An 8,107-nucleotide genomic window follows, 5' to 3' on the forward strand; every position below is an offset into this window, starting at 1 on the left:
GTGTAATGCTGACGTCCTGGGGTCCTGGGACCCCACCCTCACTCCCAGAGGGACCATGGCATGGGGGGCACGCAGCCAAAGCTGGTCCCCACGAAGCGCGTTCGGGGGAGCGTGACTGGAGCCTGGTAGCCCGTAACCACCGCATGGGGAAGACGACGGGCCGGGCCAGGGAAGGGCAAGGGCAAAGGAAAAGGAAAAGGACGGACAGAAGGACGGACGGAAGGAACCCAGGGGCGCGGGCCCCAGGACGTGGCGCAGGCGGGGGAGGTGGCGGGGACCAGACAGGACAGAGGGCGGGCGGGACAGGAGGGAGGCGCCCTAGGGGCCCCCGGGGAGCAGGGCTAGGGAGGGATAGGAGGGGAAGGAGGGGAGGGGCCGGGATTGGGCGGAGCGGGCGGCTCCGGGGAGGGCCGGGAGGAGGCCAGCTGCCCAGACACCTGGCTCCCTCCGCTAGACTTCCTCTGCACACGTCAGTTCCTACTCCGCTGCTCCAACCCAAACTTGGGGAGCGAGGAGCCGAGCCCACGGGACAGATAGAGGGAGTCCCTCCGTCCGAGGAACACAGCGGGACCCAGGTGAGAGAAACTCCAGTACTTCTCCTTCACTGTCCTGCGCTCCCTTCTCGGCCCACTGTAGTCCCGGAGAGCCCCAGGGCGGGCACTGAGGGAGAGAGCCACCGAGATCGAGAGAGATACACAGAGACTTAGAGACAGAGAGAGAGGGGGGAGATGCATGCATGCATGTGCGCGCACGCACACGCACACACACACACACACACACACACACACACACACACAGAGCCGGCCCACTCGCCCACCCTAGCCCACTGATCACTTGTGGCTCCCCGAGGGACGTTGTGGCCACATAGTGACTCTAGCTCCAACGGCGGCCGGGGCGCGTGGCGGGCATCTTCTAACTCCGCTCCCTCCACTGCCAAATCTCCCCTTCCCCCTCATTTCTCTCCCCCTCAGCTCCCACATCCGCTTTGATCTTCTCTCTTCTCGCTCCCCCGCCCTCACCTCCGCTCCTCTCCACCTCGGGCAGTCCAAGTTCGAAGGCCCGTGCAGCCCACAATTCTTTCTTCTCAGTGGTCCTCCCAGGCTGACCATTCTGGCTCTTCAGTACCCTTCCAGCTGTGGGTCCCTTTCAGCTCCCGCTCATTCCAGCCCGTGGTGCCTTCTCCAAGGCAGGCTGGCCTTCACTTCTGGAATGCTGCCCCATCTCACTTCTGCCTCTCCGAATCCCTACTGGCCTTCAAAGTTCAGCTCCAATCCCACCACCCACTTGAAGCCTTCCTAGCTGCTTATGGCTCACCTCCCTCTTGCCCATTACCTTGCTGATTTCTTTGAAAGCAGACGACTTTCGGTAGAGAAAAATTCCTCTCCCAAGGCAGCTTGACCACAGTTACAGAAGTCTTTTAGAATGGCCTGAGCACTGAGAACTCAGGCTCCTTGCCCAGCTATGTCAGAAGCGGTCCTCGAACCCAAGTTTCGTGGTCGCTCTGCATCCGCCCTGCTACCCTGCTGTCCCTCGCCTCCTGGCTGAGTCTTAGAGCGTTCTGAGTGTCTGGGTTGTCTTCCCCAAGACGAACGAATGTAAGCTTCTTGAGCACAGGGACTATTTCATTTGGGGTTTGCCATTTCTAGCACTTGCCTGGCAGATAGTCTTCAGAAATGCTTGTTGGTTGATTTCTTGATTGCGTCTAATCTTCTTCCTCGTTCTTTCATTCCACATTCTATATTCTAAGGCTTCTTCTAGTTCTGATATTCGGTGACCTAACATCCTCTCCAGTTCTAATGTTCTGGAGGTATTCCATGTTCTAAGCTCCGTTCCATTTCGGATATTGCATGACGTCTCAGCTGAGACGTTCTATGTTCCAAGGTCCCTCCCAGCTTTAACATTCCATGTTCTATGTCCTAAGATCTCTCCCAAATCTAAACACTTTGTTCTAAAATCCCTTTTCCATTTGGCCCCCCCCCCCCCCCCCCTTCTAGCGCCTGCATTCTATGTACTTCATTTCCTCCCTCCTCTAAGAACCAGCCTGGCTTAGTGGAGAAAGAGACTGCTTCAGAAAACACTAACCCTGGGTTCAAAGAGTGTGACCCTGGACAAGTTACTTGACCTAACATGGCCCCAGACAATTCTATGAGACCAGAAGACCATTGCTCATCTGAATTGTCACTAGGAGTTTCTTCCACCAATTAAATCAGGCATCCAGGTTAAATAAATACAAAAAGTTCTGAGCTGCCTTCAGGTTCTGACATTTTCTGGTCAAATGTTCCTCCCAGTTCTGCCGTTCTATTCTGTCTCCCAAAGTTTCTTCTAGCTCAGCCTTTCTTTGTTCTACTCTATAAGACCCCCCCCCCCAAATCTCTAAGCTCCTGTTGCCCCGAGATTGTAAACTTATACCTGGAAGGGACTTTTGAGATGACTTAGTCCAAATCATTTTACCGACGAGTAAACTGAGACCCAAAGAGCAAATGTAACGATTTCAAAGTCACATGGAGAATCATGAGCAGAACTGGACTTTCCAAAGCCAGTGGCTCATGGTCCAAGATCCCTTCTCACTTTGATTGTCCCGGTTTTTATGTTCCTAGTGCCTTTTCCTATGGCTTTCTTTTTTCTCCTCCCCCTTTCTTCTCTCTCCTTCTTTTCTCCCATTCCTTTTCTCCACTATCCTCTTTCCTTCTTCCCTTCTCCACTCCTTCCTTTCTACACTTCTTCGATCCTCTTTCCCCTTCCCTTCTTCCCTCTCCTTCCATCCTTCTTCTGTCTCCCTCCTTCCAGCCCTGCTCCAGCCTCTCTCCCCAGTTCAATCCTCCCTTCCATTCTCTTCTTCCTCCTCTCCTCCTCCCCCTCTTATTCTGTTATTTCCCCTCTCCCCCTTCCCCATCTCTCTTCTTTTTCCTTTCAAGTCCTTCCTCTTTCTTCAGTTCCCCCCTACACAAACCTATTCCTATTGACCCCCAACCCCAAGGCTTTGCCCCTCCCAATTTGGTGATTTCTTCCTTCTGACCCCTCTGAACTCTGTTACCTGCCTCAGCTGCTCTGTTCACACACCCCCATAGACACATGAAAGAGTTCTTCCAGCTTCAATCATGTACCCTCATCATGTACCCTCAGGAGGTTATTCCCAACCGTCAGAAGACTGGGGGCTGGAAGCACTTTTTACAGAGCAACATTTGATTAGCAATTTGGCCCTCAGGCTTGAGCTCTCTGGAGTCACCTAACCAGAACCTGGAGCCAGATTTGAACACAAAATGCCTCTCAGATCATCATCAACTCTTGTTACCTGTGGGAAAGCTGAAGCCTTAGCAAGTGTCCATGACTTGCTCCCTAACATGCTGCCAAGTGGCAAATTAGGCCCCAGGTCTCAAGGCTGAACACTAGTACTGGTTCCATCAGGATTTCTTGCTCATGGGAAGGATCTGTGGTGTGGTTACTATCTGTTTGGAATTCAAGGGACTGGAGAGGGCAGGGTGTTTGGGGCCCCAGACCCCCCAGTTTTCCTTTATGTAGCTACCATGAAAATTGCCTCTAGTTTGGGGCTCCCCTAAACTTTCAGGAGGCCACCTCTTGTTTTCCACAACATCTACCAAAAAATATCTAGGCTGTCTCAAGCATCAGAAGGGAGAGGGACCATGTAAGGCTCTGAGATTGAATGTTCTTTCTGCTGCTGACCAGTTGTGTTACCCAGTTCAAGTCACTGCCCCCTCTTGGCTTCAGTTTTCTCTTTCAGATCAGCTCTGAATGCCATTATACTATTATCCCTGAGCCTTCCCTCTAGAATGGAGGCCTTCTGGGAGAATAGGGATCAAGGACTGTGGACTTTCTCTTTCTCTTCCCGTTGGAATTAGCAGATGAATGTGTGATTCCTTCTTGGGACTTTGCCTGTGCTTGGTGAGTTTGTTCTGTGTCTCTGAAAGAAGTCTGGCTGCCAGGGGGGTGATGCCTAGCAAAGCTGAGAAAAGGCCAGGAAAAGTCATTAAACCAGAGTGTCTTCCCTTTTTCTGTGTATCCTGAATCCCTTTGGCAGTCTGGTGAAACTTAGAGAACCTCTTATTAGAATCATGTTTCTAAAGGCATAAAATGAGATACCAAGGACTACTAAAGAAACTAATTAGATTGAAATCATTATCAAGATATTTTTCCCAAAAGTTGCTAGACCCCAGGTTTAGAACAGCTGATCTAGTCCAACCCTCTCATTTAGAGAGGGGGAAATTGAGACCAGAGAGAAGAGATTGACCCAGAGTCATGAGTGCTAAAGCAGAGACAGAGAAAAAAGGCAAGCTTTCTGACTCCCAAGCCAGTATAGCACACTGGGATTATGGAAGACATCCACAAATAAGTAACATACAAAGAGAGAGAAGGGGGTCAGGAGAGATTTGTTGTTGTTCATCCGGTTCACTTGTGTTCAACTCTCTGGGGTTTTCTTGGCAGAGATCCTGGAGTGGTTTGCCATTCCCTTGTCCAGTTCATTTTACAGATGAGGAAAGTGAGGCAAATAGGGTAGAGTGACTTGCCCAGGGTCACACAGCTAGGAAGTGTCTGAGGCCAGATTGGAACTCAGAAAGATGAGTCGGCCTGACTCCAGGTCTGGCATTCTATCCACTGCAGCGCCACCTAGCTGCCTTTGAGGAGAGATAGGACAGAGTATTGGGAAAATGGCAGGTGGGGAACAGAAGAGAATCTGAGGAAGGAGGCTTTTTCAGGTTTAAGGGCCAGTTGGAGCAAACACATGAAGGTGGAGAAGTGCAAGGCAGGAAGGGTGAATGGCCTCTAGCCCACTGTAGCCAGAGGGAGTGCAGACTGTGAAGGCAGTCAGAAGGGTTAGAGTGAAACCAGCTTTGAATGTCTATGGACAATGGCAAGCCACTGATCATCTTGAGTGAATAGCAAGGTCAGAGGGGATTATTTCGCAAGTTGTATGGAGGCTAGACTAGAGAGGGCAGAGACAGGAGGCAGGAAGCCCAGTTAGCATAAGCAGTAAAGGCCTAAAGGACAGGGAAGCACCTGAGTTGGGCCTTAAAAGAGGAGAGGAATTTCAATATGACTTGGTAGGAGAGGCTCTTCCAGGCATGGGAGATGGCCTGGGCCAATGCATGGGAGTAGGAGAGGGCCATATGAGATTGGGGAAATATTTAGTGTTCTAGTATGAGTGTTATAGACAGGGAATGATATAAAATGAGGCTGGGAAGGTTGGCTGGGCCAGATTGTGGAAGACTGCCAGGAAGAGTGGTTTCTATTTTGTTTTATGGGTAATAGTGATCTATGAAATATTTTTAAGCAGAAGAAGTCAAGACCAATTAGATTATGACAGTGATCCAATCAAAAAGTGACAAGGTAAGACAGTGGTGGGAGAAGAGGGAAGTGGGTGAGGAGGGAAGGGGAAGGTGGGGGAAGCAGGCAAGAGGAGAAGAGGGGAGGAGAAAGGAGATCTGAGAGCAAGGGTGGGGAACCCTCTAGGTCCTCAGGTGTGGCCCTTTGACTGAATCAATGGATTCACCTCACCCCTGTGCTAGATCTATTCTGGAAGAGAGGGAGATAGTTAAGTACAGTGTCTTTGGAGTCAGTGGCCTGGGTTTCACTGCTGGTTCTGCTTCTTCCTGCTCCTGAGAGCCAAAAGGCCAAAGCACATTTGATTCTATGTTATACCCAACCAATTCTTCCTCCCCACTTGCCTGTTTATATTTCTGATACTACTATCCGTCCTTCCAGTCACCCAACGTTTGTGACCTTGGAATCATCCTTGACTCTTTCCTCTCCCACCACATTACTAACTAGGCTTGTCAGCTCTGCATCTATAATATCTCTTGTATCCAGCCCTTTTTCTCCACTTACACAGCCTCTACCCAAACTAGGGTTCAGACCCTAAATAGGAGGGCATGGGATGGATGTCTCTGGACCACAGAAATACACTAAGCAGTTGAGTTTCAAGCTGACAGGTAGCCCAAATGTCTGTAGAGAATGAAGGGAAGCGTGTGGTCCCTGGTTCCTTTCCCCCTTCAGCCAGACCAAAAAGACTTCTTCCTGATTGTCTCCAGGGGTGGGGAACCTGCAGCCTCAAGGCCACATGTGGCCCTCCAGGTGCTCAAGTGCATCCCTTTGACTGAATCCAAACTTCTGTGTTTTATTTTTATTTAGTCAAAGGGCCACACTTGAGGACATAAGTTCCCGCCTCTGGTTTTAGAACATTAATGTGGGCAGGAACCAAGAAGGCTGGTGTCCATCTTTTTGACAATTAACATGAAATTTTCAGAGGAGGCAGGCGGTGTTTGAGAGCACTGACTGGCTGGACATTCTTTGTTCAACCTATCCAACTTCCTTGTTCTTTCTTCTGTGTCTATTTCCATGCTTTCAGTCTCACAACAAGCTTAGACCATAGCAGAATAGGGAGATGCCTACAACTTCTCATAACTGCTGCCCTAAAGCCACTGGCTTGGAGAATGGGATGGATAGCTAGGATAGTATTGAGAGGGGAATCGTGGCCTACCAGAACCAGCCATATTCTTCAAACACAGTGTTAAAGCTAGAAGGAGCAGAACCAGCAGTGAAACCTTAGAACGTGGAAGCTAGACAGAGCTGGAAAGCAATCCAAGAACATCCTGAGAGCTGAACAGAATCTTTGAGATCATGTGATCATCAAAGGATCATCTCTGAGCTGGGAAAGAGAACCTTGAGGTAGGCGACCACCTAGGAGTCTACTTGAGTAGTGATGGTGTGAGGTGAGGAGGGTGTGGTCTGTGAATGGAGAGAAATGGGATGAATATGAGAGATGTTGTGAGTGAATATGGCAGAGGTAGGAGTCGAGATTGGCCCCGAGATGACTGTGATGACAGTGGTGCCATTTGGAGAGAGAGATTGCAATGGAATGTGCCGATCAGAATACAACCAATCCATGGCTATGCATGTTGCGCCAATGGCTCTGTTCCACCAGCCCTGGAAAGAGGGTTGAGGACAAGGCTCTTACTCAACAGCTCCTGGCCCAGAGCCTAAATGCTGAGGGGCTTTCCCCCACAACTGATCTCTCCAGGAAAGAGAGTAGGGACATTGGCTGGGTGGAAGGGCAGAGAATTTTATCTGTGCAGTTGTTAGATTAGGTGATAAGTGCCCTGAGTGGTCAATGCTTAGAGAGGCCAAATGACACAAACATGGGAATAGGCTACAGATGTTGAGTACAGATGGCTAAAGGGTATTGGCTAATTGTATTCATAGGGAGCAAGTGGAAGGTACAATGCAACTATTCTTTCTCCCCTCAGATTTATTCAGTTCAACACCCTCATTTTACAGAGAAAGAAACTAAGGCCCAAAGCAAAGTGATTTGTTCAGGGTAGGGGGTGAAAGAGGCAGGATTTGAACCCATGTGCTCTGACTCTAAAAGCAGTACTCTGTTCACCTGACCACACTATCTGTCAAAACCAGCTCCCAGCATCCAAGTCCAGGACTGTTTGTGCCACAGTATGCGGCCTCCCTCTGTGGCTGGTGGCCAAGACCTATGGGCAACTCCCAAGTAAGGCTGGCTTTGGGATTCCAGGGGAGGAGCAGGGTGACTAGAGGGGCCCTGGAGGTTAGTGGCATTGCTCATAGCTGCCCGAATGACCCAGGCCTTAGGTATGGTTATGTTTCCATCCATCATCTGTTAGGTACCTTTCCTGAACTTCTAATAGATATGTTCACAGCAGCTTAGCAAGCTAGCTGCCTTCCCCTGAAACCCCCCTCCAAAGGCTGCCTTTCCTTGAATCCCTTCTCCCACCCCAGCTTCCCCTCTCAGGGGGCAATGCCGGCATTTGCCCCAGACCTCTCATGGCCCTGGGGCCACACATAGCTGGGGTAGAGGAGACTCCCATTCTGGTCCATTTAAGTTATGTGATGACCTTAAGCAAGTCAGGTCCCCATGTGTACTTAAGGTTTCCCATGAAATCTGGACACTAATCCTCTCTCCTTCATGCTTAAGTAAAAAAAAAAAAGTTGTCTTCCTTCCTTCCTCCCTTCCTTTCTTCCTTCCCTTTCTCTTTCTTTCATTCTCCCTCCTTTTCTTTCTTTTTCTCTCTTTCTCTCTCTCTTTCTTTCTTTCTTTCTTTCTTTCTTTCTTTCTTTCTCCCTCCCT

The 8,107-nt window shown here is 49.9% G+C and overlaps 1 protein-coding gene across 1 annotated transcript in view; it reads left to right on the forward strand.

Moving 5' to 3' along the window:
• Positions 1-406: 406 nt before the first annotated feature.
• The window catches only part of LOC138177336 (ligand of Numb protein X 2-like), an 80,669-nt gene continuing 72,968 nt past the window's right edge, over positions 407-8,107 (forward strand). Inside the window, exon 1 of the mRNA XM_069108483.1 lies at positions 407-575. The gene's annotated coding sequence lies outside the window, so the exon portion shown is untranslated. The remainder of the gene's footprint in view (positions 576-8,107) is intronic.

Source organism: Petaurus breviceps, unplaced genomic scaffold (assembly GCF_028583685.1).
Source record: "Petaurus breviceps papuanus isolate PSGF00001 unplaced genomic scaffold, PetGlider_PUasm1.0 90386, whole genome shotgun sequence".
NCBI classification, from domain to species: Eukaryota; Metazoa; Chordata; class Mammalia; order Diprotodontia; family Petauridae; genus Petaurus; species Petaurus breviceps.